Genomic DNA, 11846 nt, shown 5'->3' with positions numbered 1-11846 from the left:
GGTGTTTCCTTTACTACATCTGTGATGCTGGCTAAGTATTCTTGACATCCTTTTTCTATCATCCTTTGAGATTCGAGAGATGATATTAGCGGTGTGCGTAGTCCTGAAACTTGTCCCATGAAGCATAGTCTCTGGTCGTCAGGAGTCTCAAACGTCACCTTCTTGCGTTTGCAGTTGATGGTCGCGCCATGCCTAGCTAGCCAGTCCATGCCTAGTATCACGTCGAAGTCCTTGATCTCTAGTTCTATCAGGTCTCCTTCTAGTTCTAAGTCCTCAATCTTGATCGATACGCATTGTACTATCCGTGATGATAGAACTACTTTGCCCGAAGGCAACTCAGTTACAAACCTAGTTCTAAATCTTTCACAAGGTTTGTCTAGTTTTTCTATCATTCCTAACAAGATATATGAATGAGTGGCTTCTGAATCAAATAATACATAACATATATTATTGAGGATAAAAACCTGACCTGTGACCATCTTATTGCTAGCATCAGCCTCTCCTTGGGTTAAAAGCAAATACCCTGGCGGGAACCATCTTGTCTTCCTTTTTCCCCTCTGGCTTGAGCTGGGGACATTCTTTCTTTCGGTGTCCTTCTGGACCACAATTGTAACATCCCTTGGTGTTTGCCCGGCATTCCCCAGGATGTTTCTTCTGGAACTTAGTACATTTCTGGTATTCTACATAACCCGACCTATTGCTTCCATTGTTCGTCCGTGCCCTTTTATCGCTGTCGAACTGCTTATTGTCAGGATGCTTCCTTTTCTGACCATTGTTATTGTTGGACTGATTGATATTGTTGTTGTGGTTATTGTTCTAACTAGTCTAAGGTTGACTCTGTAGTCTAGGCTCAGGCTTACTGACTTCTTCTTTACTAACATTAGCTTGCAGCCTTTCTACTTCTATTACCGTTTCTAGAACATCAGCATAGGTAGTATTTCCTGGGTTTGCTAACTTGACCCCTAGCTTGATCTTCGGTTGAAGTCCTCTAACGAACTTAGGCACCCTCAGATAGTCAGTTGGAACCATTTTCGGTGCGAACTTAGCTAATCGGTCGAACTGCCGAGCATACTTTGCCACTGATAAATTCCCTTGCTCAGGCCAGCGAACTCCTCAACTCTTGAAGCGATGATAGCTGAATTGTAATACTTTTTATGGAATAGCTCCACAAATCGACTCCAAGTCATGGTGGCAACATCATGCGTCTGTTGGACTAAGTCCCACCATATTCTGGTATCTTTCTTGAGCAGAGACGAAACGCGGGATATGCGTTCTGCGTTGCCGAGGTTCATGTGCATCAAGATTGGCTCCACATTCCTGAGCCACTCTTCTGCCTCGAAGGGGTTTGTAGTCCCTTCAAAGTTCGGAGCGTCTTGCTTACGGAACCGCTCATAAACTGGCTCCAAGTGATGAACTGGATATGGTGCATAATTTTCCACTGGCCATCCCCCATATGGAATAACTTGTTGGGGTGCTGGGGCCATTTTCTGCGGCTGTGGTTGTGGCAGAGGTGGAGGCTGAGCCTGTTGTCGTTGTTGCTGCAATAACTTCTCAACTTCTACAGTGTTATCAATTGGCGGCGGCAGCGGCTCATTGCGTTTGGCAGTAGCACGTACTCCCCTTCTGCGAACTGGAGGGGCTTCATTGTTCACCAGAGCAGCGTTTGAGGCATTTCCATTGGTGCGAGCAGATATTCGGAGCGACATCGCAGCAGAGTTCTAACAGTTGAGAGAAACATGTCAGAACTTTACCTTAATTGGCTTTAAGGCAAAAACTTAATCTAAACAAACATAACACGGACCTATTAATTATGAATTTTTATGAAAATTATATAAGTCTTCTTTATTATTAGTGTAGATTTCTATACTTAGAAAAATAAGCCATCTCTATTATTTTCTAAGTTTGCTTCTAATAATCCTATATGACTTAATTCTCAGGCTCGAAACTCATCTTTGTTCCAAAGTTAACCATATTGAGGGAGGGTTGGGATCAGTAAAATCGTTCCCACTACTATGGCCCCCTAACTCTCAATATAGAAACTTGGTTCATTGATTTGTATCCACCCTCACCAAACTTAGTCATTATTAATTAGATTTATTATTTATTATGATTGCAAAATAAAATCAAACTCATACATGTTAACAAAATAACATGGATATTAATTTGGAAAAAATAGTTTTTCACTATTAACAATCACAAAAGAAAACAAATAAATTCAAATAAACAAGGAAACTAATCTATTCTAAAAATCGGGATCTTCCACATCCGATCCTTCATCTAGCATATCATCATCTATCTCTTCATAGTCATCATTGTCTTGTGCCTCAAAATGCCCTCGAGGAAGATTCGTAAAAATTCTATGTTTATGCTCATTTGTAAACTGAAATTCCATTTTTGCAGTGAACTTAAGTATGAGAAAATAATATCTCATAGCTACCGGCAATTCATTTTCATCATCTATCTTTTCCCAAATTTCTTCTAAGGTTGCAATCACAGTAGGATAATCTCTAAAAAGTCTAATTACTAAAAATTATTCCTCCGTTGATCTCATCATGATCTGCTTAGATTCCTGGAGGTGCCCTATCTCCCTGTGGAACAAAAGTAGCCTCCGAGTGATTCTTTCTAGCACTCCTACGGTGTTTCGTGGTTCTCTAATTCTTTTTAGGGCCTTAATGGCTCAGATATCCTTACAAGTTAATGCTCCATTCATTCTTAACTGAAAACATAAAGGCTAAAATCGTTAGCTATACATATAAACGTAATAACTATAATCATAAACACTTACTTGGCGGTCAGATTTGGAGTTTTGAGTGTGTGTATCGAGGAGAACTTCATGTAAATGAACCGTTGCTCTAATACCAACTGTAATGACCCAACTAATTCTAGACTTTGGACTATTAAAACTACGTATACATAGACACTATTCTTAAGAAAACGTACATGTGAAACATTCATAACTTTATAAAAAACTGTAAAGCAAAGGTTGAAATACATAAAATTCGATTAGGATATGGGATCCCATTGTTTGAAAATAAAATAAAACATAACTTAAATCTTAAAAATCGTTACAAAACAACGTGCGAAAAATACATAGAAACATAATAAAATGACTAAAAACAACTTCGTCCTCGAATCGTTCACGTAGTCCACCGAATCCATTCTCCCTCAATACACAATCCCAAGTTGCCAAGAATCTTCCTGCCGCCATAATTATTTTCCTGCACATATAAAATAAAGGAATGAGCCTAATGCCCAGCAATGAAAATCTACTACAAGCATGAAACAAAAACATAAACATAAACTATAAACTATAAACTATAAACTATAACATATACTATAAACATTTATCATAATTCTAACCCATGTACATGGTAATCATTGGGGTTTGCTAACTAAGCAGCTATAAGCCTCAAAATACAATGAGGTTTAGTAGCTAAGCAACTGTAAGCCCCAAGAACGTAAAAGTGTTGGGGTTTGCTATTTAAGCAACTATAAGCCTCAAAACATATATATCATAACATATAAAAACATATTATAGCATAATCATACAAGCATATAATAACTATCCTATTTTCCTTACCGAATACCGGGATGTGAGAACAAGGACGGAATTTTGGAACTTTCCTAAAACCAAAAGTAGAAAGGTGAGTATTTTTAAAAGAAAGAGATGAAAAGAAATGAGTCTAAACCACCGAGAAGAAGAGCTTACCGAAAAGAACCTCAAGTTCAAAGAACTTGATTTCCTAGCCAAGAATGGAAAATATTGAGTTACGATTTGAGTAGAGAAAAACTATAAAACTAATGAAATATACAGAAATGAACTAGGAATAGGAATACCTTTGAATGCACTATAACCGAACTACACCTCAATATCGAAATACACACTATTATCCTTACTTCCCAAGTGTTTAATAAGCTTAAGATAATAAAGCTTATAACCCCAACCCAAGTGTTTAACACTCTAAAGTAAACCTAGCTGCTTGAAGGCTCTAAACTCAGCTTGAAGAATGAAAGAAATGGCTGGGTACTAGGTCCTATTTATAGAGTTCAAGAATGAAAAGATCTTCTTTTCGCTTGAATAAAAATAATGATTTTTAATTGAAAAACATTTGAATATTCATTCAGCAGAGGCTTGAGACTCGGTCAAAAAGATTATGGGCTTATCAAGAGGTTATAGAATAAAATGAGCTCGGTTTCAAAATTGTTTGAAAAACTTACCCTAAAGCTGATATATTGCCCATGGTAGGCTATATATTGCCTGGGCTTATATTCCCGAGGCTCGTCGAAGTGTTCATGCGGAGTTACGTGTTTTTTGTATTTCTCGACTGGCGATATATCGCCCCTTAGAGCTGCAATATATCAGCATACGCTGAAATATTATACACGTAATTGCACTTTTTCAGTCTAATTTGAATTGAGTAAATAGCTTTGACTGAGTCCTATAATGATTTCAAAGCTGTTGCCAGACTTTGGGGTTTTCAAATATTACTCTTAATAAACTATTCCTCAAAAATACTTAATTTCTCAATAAACATGCACATGACAAGTGTCATGATCTTATTGGTTCTATCTAAACCTTATTGTATAATAAATATCATCTTCTTAATCAGCTATATTAATCAAACCTTATGTTATAATTAATATTCTTAAACTTATAAAATCTATAAGTGTTGCTAGGAGTGTTCAACTAAATCCTGGCTTGAACCAAAATCCACAGTATTAAACATACAATAACTACTACTAGCTATTACTACTACTACTATCTATCTATCTATCTAGCTAAGTAAAGTTCTTGAACTCTACAGCTGCGATATATTGGCATATGTTGATATATCGAACACGTATTTGCACTTTTTCAGCATATTTTAAATTGATAAAACAGCTTTGACTGAGTCATAATACGGTCCTAACAGGTGTTGGAAGGTTCTAGAGCTTCTAGATCTTTCTTTTATTAAAACTATTCATCAAAAAATACTTAATTCATTAATAAACATTCTTGTGACAAGTGCCACACTCTTAATAATTTTATCTAAACATTAGGTTATAATAAACAATATTTCTAGGACCAACAATATTAATCAATCCTTATGTTATAATTAATATTTCTAAACTATAGGCTAAACTTATAAAATCCATAATTGTTGCTCTGAGTTTCCAACTAAGTCCTGGCTTGAACCAAAATCCACGGAAACTAACATACTACAAGCTACTACTAACTACTTCTACTACTATCTAGCTAAGTAAAATTCCGAGACACTACATGTCTAACTTCCAGGGGATGTTTCCAGGAGTTGTATGGAGCTGGACTGACACCACAGATCTTCAACCGATAAAATCCATCCCTTGTTTTATTCTTGGAGTCCCACGTGTTTCCATGACCCATGATCATAGACCTAGAAACAACAAGAAAAGCAAAAACCAAGCAGTCAGTACAAAAACCGAAAAGTGGGTTAAGGTACGAGGAATGTCTTAAAACTGCTTGGAGAGGTCCCCTCCAGACACAGATCTAGGAACAATTTAGGTTTCCGCATCATGATTCGGGAACTAATGGCTAAATATTGTTGCAAAGGGAAACTAATTCACTCGGACAGTTTTGAGGCGTCCGGGTACAATGATTCATAGACATCCAGCCCGCTCAATCAATCAAGTTATCTACAGAATGGAGTATCACCCCAAAAGTTTTCTATTGTTCATCACTACCACTACTTAGAAACACCCTACACAGTGGTCACGGCCCTAATGACCACATGGCCACGGAAACAATGTGGTAAAAAAAATGATGAAAGGAAATAAAGAAATGACCAGAAAACTTACTAAGTAAACGTGGATCTGGGATTTGTTTGGGTACAGGCGACAACGTCAGCAGAAGTTCAGCCTTAAACTCGAGGAGGTGATAGAACAGTTCGTCAATGTTCTCAGAAGGGTCGGCCAAGACAAAGTTATCTTCTTTATAAACGAAAGAGGTCTTCGCCAGAAATAGGTGGGCTCGAAAATGCAACAACCGTCGGAAAAGCCCATTTGTGATTTCAGACAATCACAGTTGTTGCTCTCTGCTCTCTGGTTTGAGAATTTTGGATCAGTAAAAGTGTGGAAGGGAGTCTGCTGAGGTATTTATAGGAAGAAAAGCTTGTGCTCAATCCAATGGTCCATGGTGAGAATCCCAAGATGATCCTCATCTGATGGTCCTAGACGGTGCAGAGGCATTAACTAGCCCAATCAAGTGCTAAATCGTGGATTCGTTAATCCAGGCCTCCCTCATCCAATGTTCCACATTGAAAATCCCATGACAATCCCCATTTGATGACTCTGGATAATGTAGAAGCATTAAATAGCCCACTCAAGTGCTCAAAGCACCTTTTCGTATAGACGGGACACTTCGGGAAATGCGCTGACATCCACCAGTCTCCTAGGACATCAAAGGATTTTTCCCAGATTATTTGGGCGCGAGTGGCACAGACGTACCATATACATGGAGACACATGTCTAGAATAGTGGGAAATTGAAAGGACAAGGATCAGTTGGCCCCCAAGTAAATGAACCTGGACTTTAGATGGATGAACCCAGGTCTTGGTAAATTAACCGGGACCTAGGTAAACGAACTGAGAAACAAGTGATTGATCTGGGATGAAGAAAGAAAGTCTCCACCACACGAACATGGATGAAGACTTGGAGGGTAAATGTTATCATATTTTCCACCTTGGACACGTGGCATGGCCAAACGGGTTTCATGGGCTCTCGAGAGAAGCCCGGGCCCAACCAAGGCCCAGCGAACAATGAGTAACCAAACGTTATTGGCCTAGACCATGCCGAGCCCAATAACTAGCGAGTAGCACGAGCATAGAAAGGGGAATGGAATTGAGATGCAGGCCCAAACAACCTTCCCAGGCACACCCAATCTCTATCCTCTAAGATTTAGATTATGGTGGCTGACAATCCATTCCCAAAGATCAATCCAATCAAGTGAGATCAAGGTGAAGTCTCCGGATCCATCGCCAATGCTCTAACCTGCCATCAGGATGTCCTTCGATCTATTATCATATTCTGATGTCCGCCCTAGTATATGAACCCGGGTCTTGGTAAATGAACCTAGACATCGTTAAATGAACCCGGACCACATATCCCGATAGAACAAGCCCAGTCCTTCCTACAGCTGACATGTCCTCGAGAATCTGGTAGTTTGTCTCCCTAACTAACCTACAGAATGGGGTATGCACGGAACGTACAATGTTCCTAGGAAACGATACTGCCACTACTCTGGCAGATCCTGTCCCAGGATCCCCCCTGTAGCCCACATAGATCAGTCTGTGCCAACGTACAAAGGGCAGTTTTAAGGCTCTACTACACTTAAGTTAGCCCAATGGGCCTAGGTTAACAACTTGTAACCATGTTACACTCTTGTATTATGGCTTTGTTAGAGAGCACTTATAATTATATCCTTATTGGGCCCGGATTAGTCCGGCCCAAGTCACATGACTGCCTATAAATAGGGTCATTTGTGCACTATAGAGAGGATCCATATTTTCTCTTGTATGCATAAACATTGATGAACTTGCAGAAAACCTCCATTGTTGAACTCTCTAAATCTTAATATTAGTGACTCGTGGACTAAGGCTCGTCAACGCCCCAACCACGTAAAAATTGTGATCTTGTTCATTTCTTAGCCTTTCTTTCTAGCTCTTATTTCTCAATATATATATTTTTGAAAAACTCAGTAAACACCATCCATTCATGATATTGAATATCCAAAACAAAATTCACTAACCTCATTATGCTAAGAAACCTTAACGAGTGAATTAAAAGATCCAATAAACACAAACAGGAGTTCAGGACTACTCAGGATTTAGACTGGTCTACAAATGATCTTCTATTATGATAAGAATTAAATCTTTATGGCAAACGGTCAATTTATAAAGATAGTTAATTCATATCGCTTCTGAAATATATAATCTCGATTATATATAGTTCCTTAACCAAGTTGTCTATCCTCATCAGTAATCTGAATATAGACTACTTGCATCCAATATGCGTAGTAAACCGTACTAGTAACCATTCATTAAAGATTCCTTACATATATGCCAAAGCAATCATCAATACATATTATCATAACCATAATGCCTATTTCAATGTAATACAATTCAACATTTGTTTTCCATCATAATCTAACAATGTCGCTCTTGCAATGGCCAACTGCCCTTGCAACAGCCCCATAGTCTGTACAATTAAGTTACACCAACATGCATATAAAAGCATGTCTATATAATTCATGCATTCATAAATCATCATAATATATAGACAAAATCACACTCATTGTAATGTCCTACTACCTTAAAGTCGTTACCATGTGATTTTAAAATGTGCCATTGGCTCTCTAATCGAGGTTTTAGACTGAACAGTGATTAAATCTGAATAAAAGCTCGTTTAATGAAAATTATGTATAAAAAGCTTGGACATCCATTAAAGTTATAAAATTAATACATTGGGATCCCAAAATACTATTTCAAATATATTTAAAACTCAAAATTTGGAGTACAATCTACGTAAGCAACAAAATCAAACTTTCACATTGTGCCCCTCAAAATAACCCCAGCTATGGCGGCCAGGTAGACAAAACATGTACGTGCCTCTCCATGCCTTCCAACTCATCCTTGGTCGGCCTTTCCTTTGCCCTTACCTGCACCACAGAGCACCCGTGAGCCAAGGCCCAACAAGAAAACTCGCGCACATAGCATATAACAATTCATTCCAGTAGATGCATAACTTTAAACACACTATTCCCATAACGGCCTATGCCGACCCAGGTGCATTACCAGGCACTGGGTTCACGATCTTCATCGAACGGGTGAGTACAACACCTTGGATGGCCATGCCATGGCGGCCTGCATTCAGCATGCTTATCGCCGTTTCCAGCCTTTGTTGATCCATCATAATCATGCAAACATACCAGAATAACTACAAATATTCACACACAATATTAAACACAAATAATCAGGCCATGCCATGCTCTACGAGCACAAACAGTTTTCTAACCTGTGTCCCGAGCTGACTGACTAGTGCAATCCCGATCACAATCCCCTAAACCCGAGCCTTGGCAGTAAAACCTAGTCACTACGCAATAATAATAATTATCCATCAACCCCTAAACCAATTAAAAACTTCAGAAAAATATTCCAGCCTTCGGGACATCAAATTCTATGATACTGGGTAGTAAAACCCTTCTCGAGGCCTTAAATTTCAGGTTTCCGAGCATAAAACCTTATATTGGCCATTTCTCTTAATTTGAGCCGCGACCAAGCCCCTAGGGTCGCGTCGCGCTACTAGTCATAGAGCCTTGGAGCTCTCTTCTGGGGCACACGGGTTGCAGCGCACCTCAGCCTGCATCACAGCGTCTGGGCAACATCAGAGGCTCCTAGGCCTTCTCACACACACGAGCCACAACGTCTAAAGAGTAGGAATGCGGCTCGAACCCAAAAGCCAGGAATCTTCCATGCATTTCTACCTCTAAAATCCATCCAAATCAAAGCTTAGACCTAGAATTCAGTCTAAAGTTCATATCAAAGCAACATAACTGGTATAAGCATCCCAAACCTCAAGTAAATCCTAGCTTCACCCCTCAATTTCTGAGAAAATTCCTTCAAAGTTCCCAAACCTCCTGCAAGCCCCAAGAGAGAGAGAAAGAACGTGGAAGAGAGGAAGATCAGTTGAGAGTGTTCTATTTCTTTGGTAAATGTTCTGATGAGATAAGTCCAACCAAGTCTACCCCCCTTAGCCTCAAAATGAAAAAATTACCCCTAAGCAATCTTAGTTGTAACTCCCTACTTCCTTAGAGTCATTACTATGTGGGTTAAAAATGTGTAGTTAGCTCGCTAATTGAGGTTTTAGGTTAAAAGAGTGACTAAACTAAAATAAAAGTCGTTTAAAGACATTAAGTATAAAAATGTGGTCATTCATTGAAATCATAAAGAGTTATACATTTGGCATCCCAAAATACTATTTATAAAATTCGTTACAACTCAAAGTTATAATTAAGGTCGACCTAGGCGACAAAACAACCATTACAGTGTTTTTCCCCAAAATAACCCTGGCCGTGGCAGCCAGGTAGGCCAAACATGTACCCGTTGGTCCATGCTCTCCGTACTCATGGTTGGTCGGCCTTTCCGTTTCTCTTACCTACACCATAGAGCATTTTTGAGTCGAAGCCCAACAAGAGGGCTCAACATATAACATATAACATATAACATAACATTCAACAGTATATAGCAAAGCAGCCAATGGGCTAAACACATAGCAGCCTATGCCTTCCCAGGCGCTTTACCAGGCCCTGGGTTCGCAGTCTTCACCGAGCAAGTGGATACAACACCCTAAGATGGTCTCTCCCTAGTAGCTTGCACTCAGCATGCTCAAAGTCGATCCCAGCCCCTTACCATACCCAGCTTCTTGACGTTCTCGGCTTTCGCTGTTACCGGCCCTCGCCGTTCTTGGCCTTCGCCATTCATTCATACACATACATAATATTCACAGATATTTAAACGCATATTAAACATAAAAATTAGGGACACGCCCTACAATACAAACAATAGGGTCATGCCCTTCTCTACGGGTACAAAAATTTCCCTACCTGTGTCCCGAGTTGATAAGCCAATGCAATCCCGAGCACAGTCCCCTTATCCAAGCCTCGTTGAAAACCTAGTCACAACGCTTTCATAATAACCATCCACCAAGCCTGCCTTAAACCAATAAATAACTCTGGAATAACAATCTAGCCTCCAAGACATTAGATTCTACTAAACCGGGTAGTAGAACCCTTCCTGAACCTTAACATTGGGGCTCCCGAGCTTAAAACCCTCAAACAGAGATTATTTGCATTTAAGTCATGGCCCAACCCCTTAACGGCCGCAGAACTCTTAAGTTAGAGGCAAAACGCCTCTCTACTTAAGGACATGGGTCGCAACGCTACACACCTTGCGTCGCAGCGCCTAGGAAAATTTCTGAGGCCCCCAGGCCTATTCGTTCAAGGGGGCCGCAGCGCCTGAAGAACAAGGTCATGGCTCGAGCCTCTAAACCCAGAATTCCCCATGCATTTCACTAGCCAACCCCCTGAAACTCACCAATTCCGAGCCCTAATCCTATAATTCCATCAAGGATTCATATCCAAACATTAAAACTAATACAAACACCCAACAAACTCCAACAAAACCTCATCATAATCTAAATTTAGTCGCCCAAGTTCCAACCACCAAGGCTCTAATAAAATTAGGGAAATTTAAATACAAAACTTGCTTTAATCCCTTACCTCTGTGTAAGCTTCGGCCTACGCTAAATTCCAATTGCCACAAACTTTAATTCTCCCTCAGCTCAGCGAAATTCTAGCCTCAAATTCCTGGGCTTGAATCCTCTACATTTTCACATCTTCCCAAATTCTAAGAGAGGGAGAGAGAGAACTGAGTAAGAGTTAAGAGAAAGCTGGAAATTCCATTTGTTTTCCTTCTAACCCATTTTATAGTCTCAGCCAAACCATGTTTATCCCTTGCCAAAATTCCTAAATACCTCTTAAGCCTATCTTAATCCTTAAGTGCGACCAAGGGAAATCTCGTCATTTGCCACATCCCGCTAATTCCTCGAATACTCCTATAAATCCCCAATTAAATCCTGACATGCCCAAATAATAGCTAAATTACTACCCGTAACCTAGTAGTTCCCAAACATATATTACAATCCCAGGATACCCCTAGGCTCCTCCCTAGCCGGGTATTCGACCCTGTTTTGACTATTTAGCTAAAGTGCTCCCTAGGTTTGTCTCGGATCGCACATCACAAATATATCACCACTCACTCGTGGTAATAATCACA

This window comes from Humulus lupulus, chromosome 2 (assembly GCF_963169125.1).
Source record: "Humulus lupulus chromosome 2, drHumLupu1.1, whole genome shotgun sequence".
Taxonomy (NCBI): domain Eukaryota; kingdom Viridiplantae; phylum Streptophyta; class Magnoliopsida; order Rosales; family Cannabaceae; genus Humulus; species Humulus lupulus.
This window is presented reverse-complemented; position numbering follows the sequence as displayed.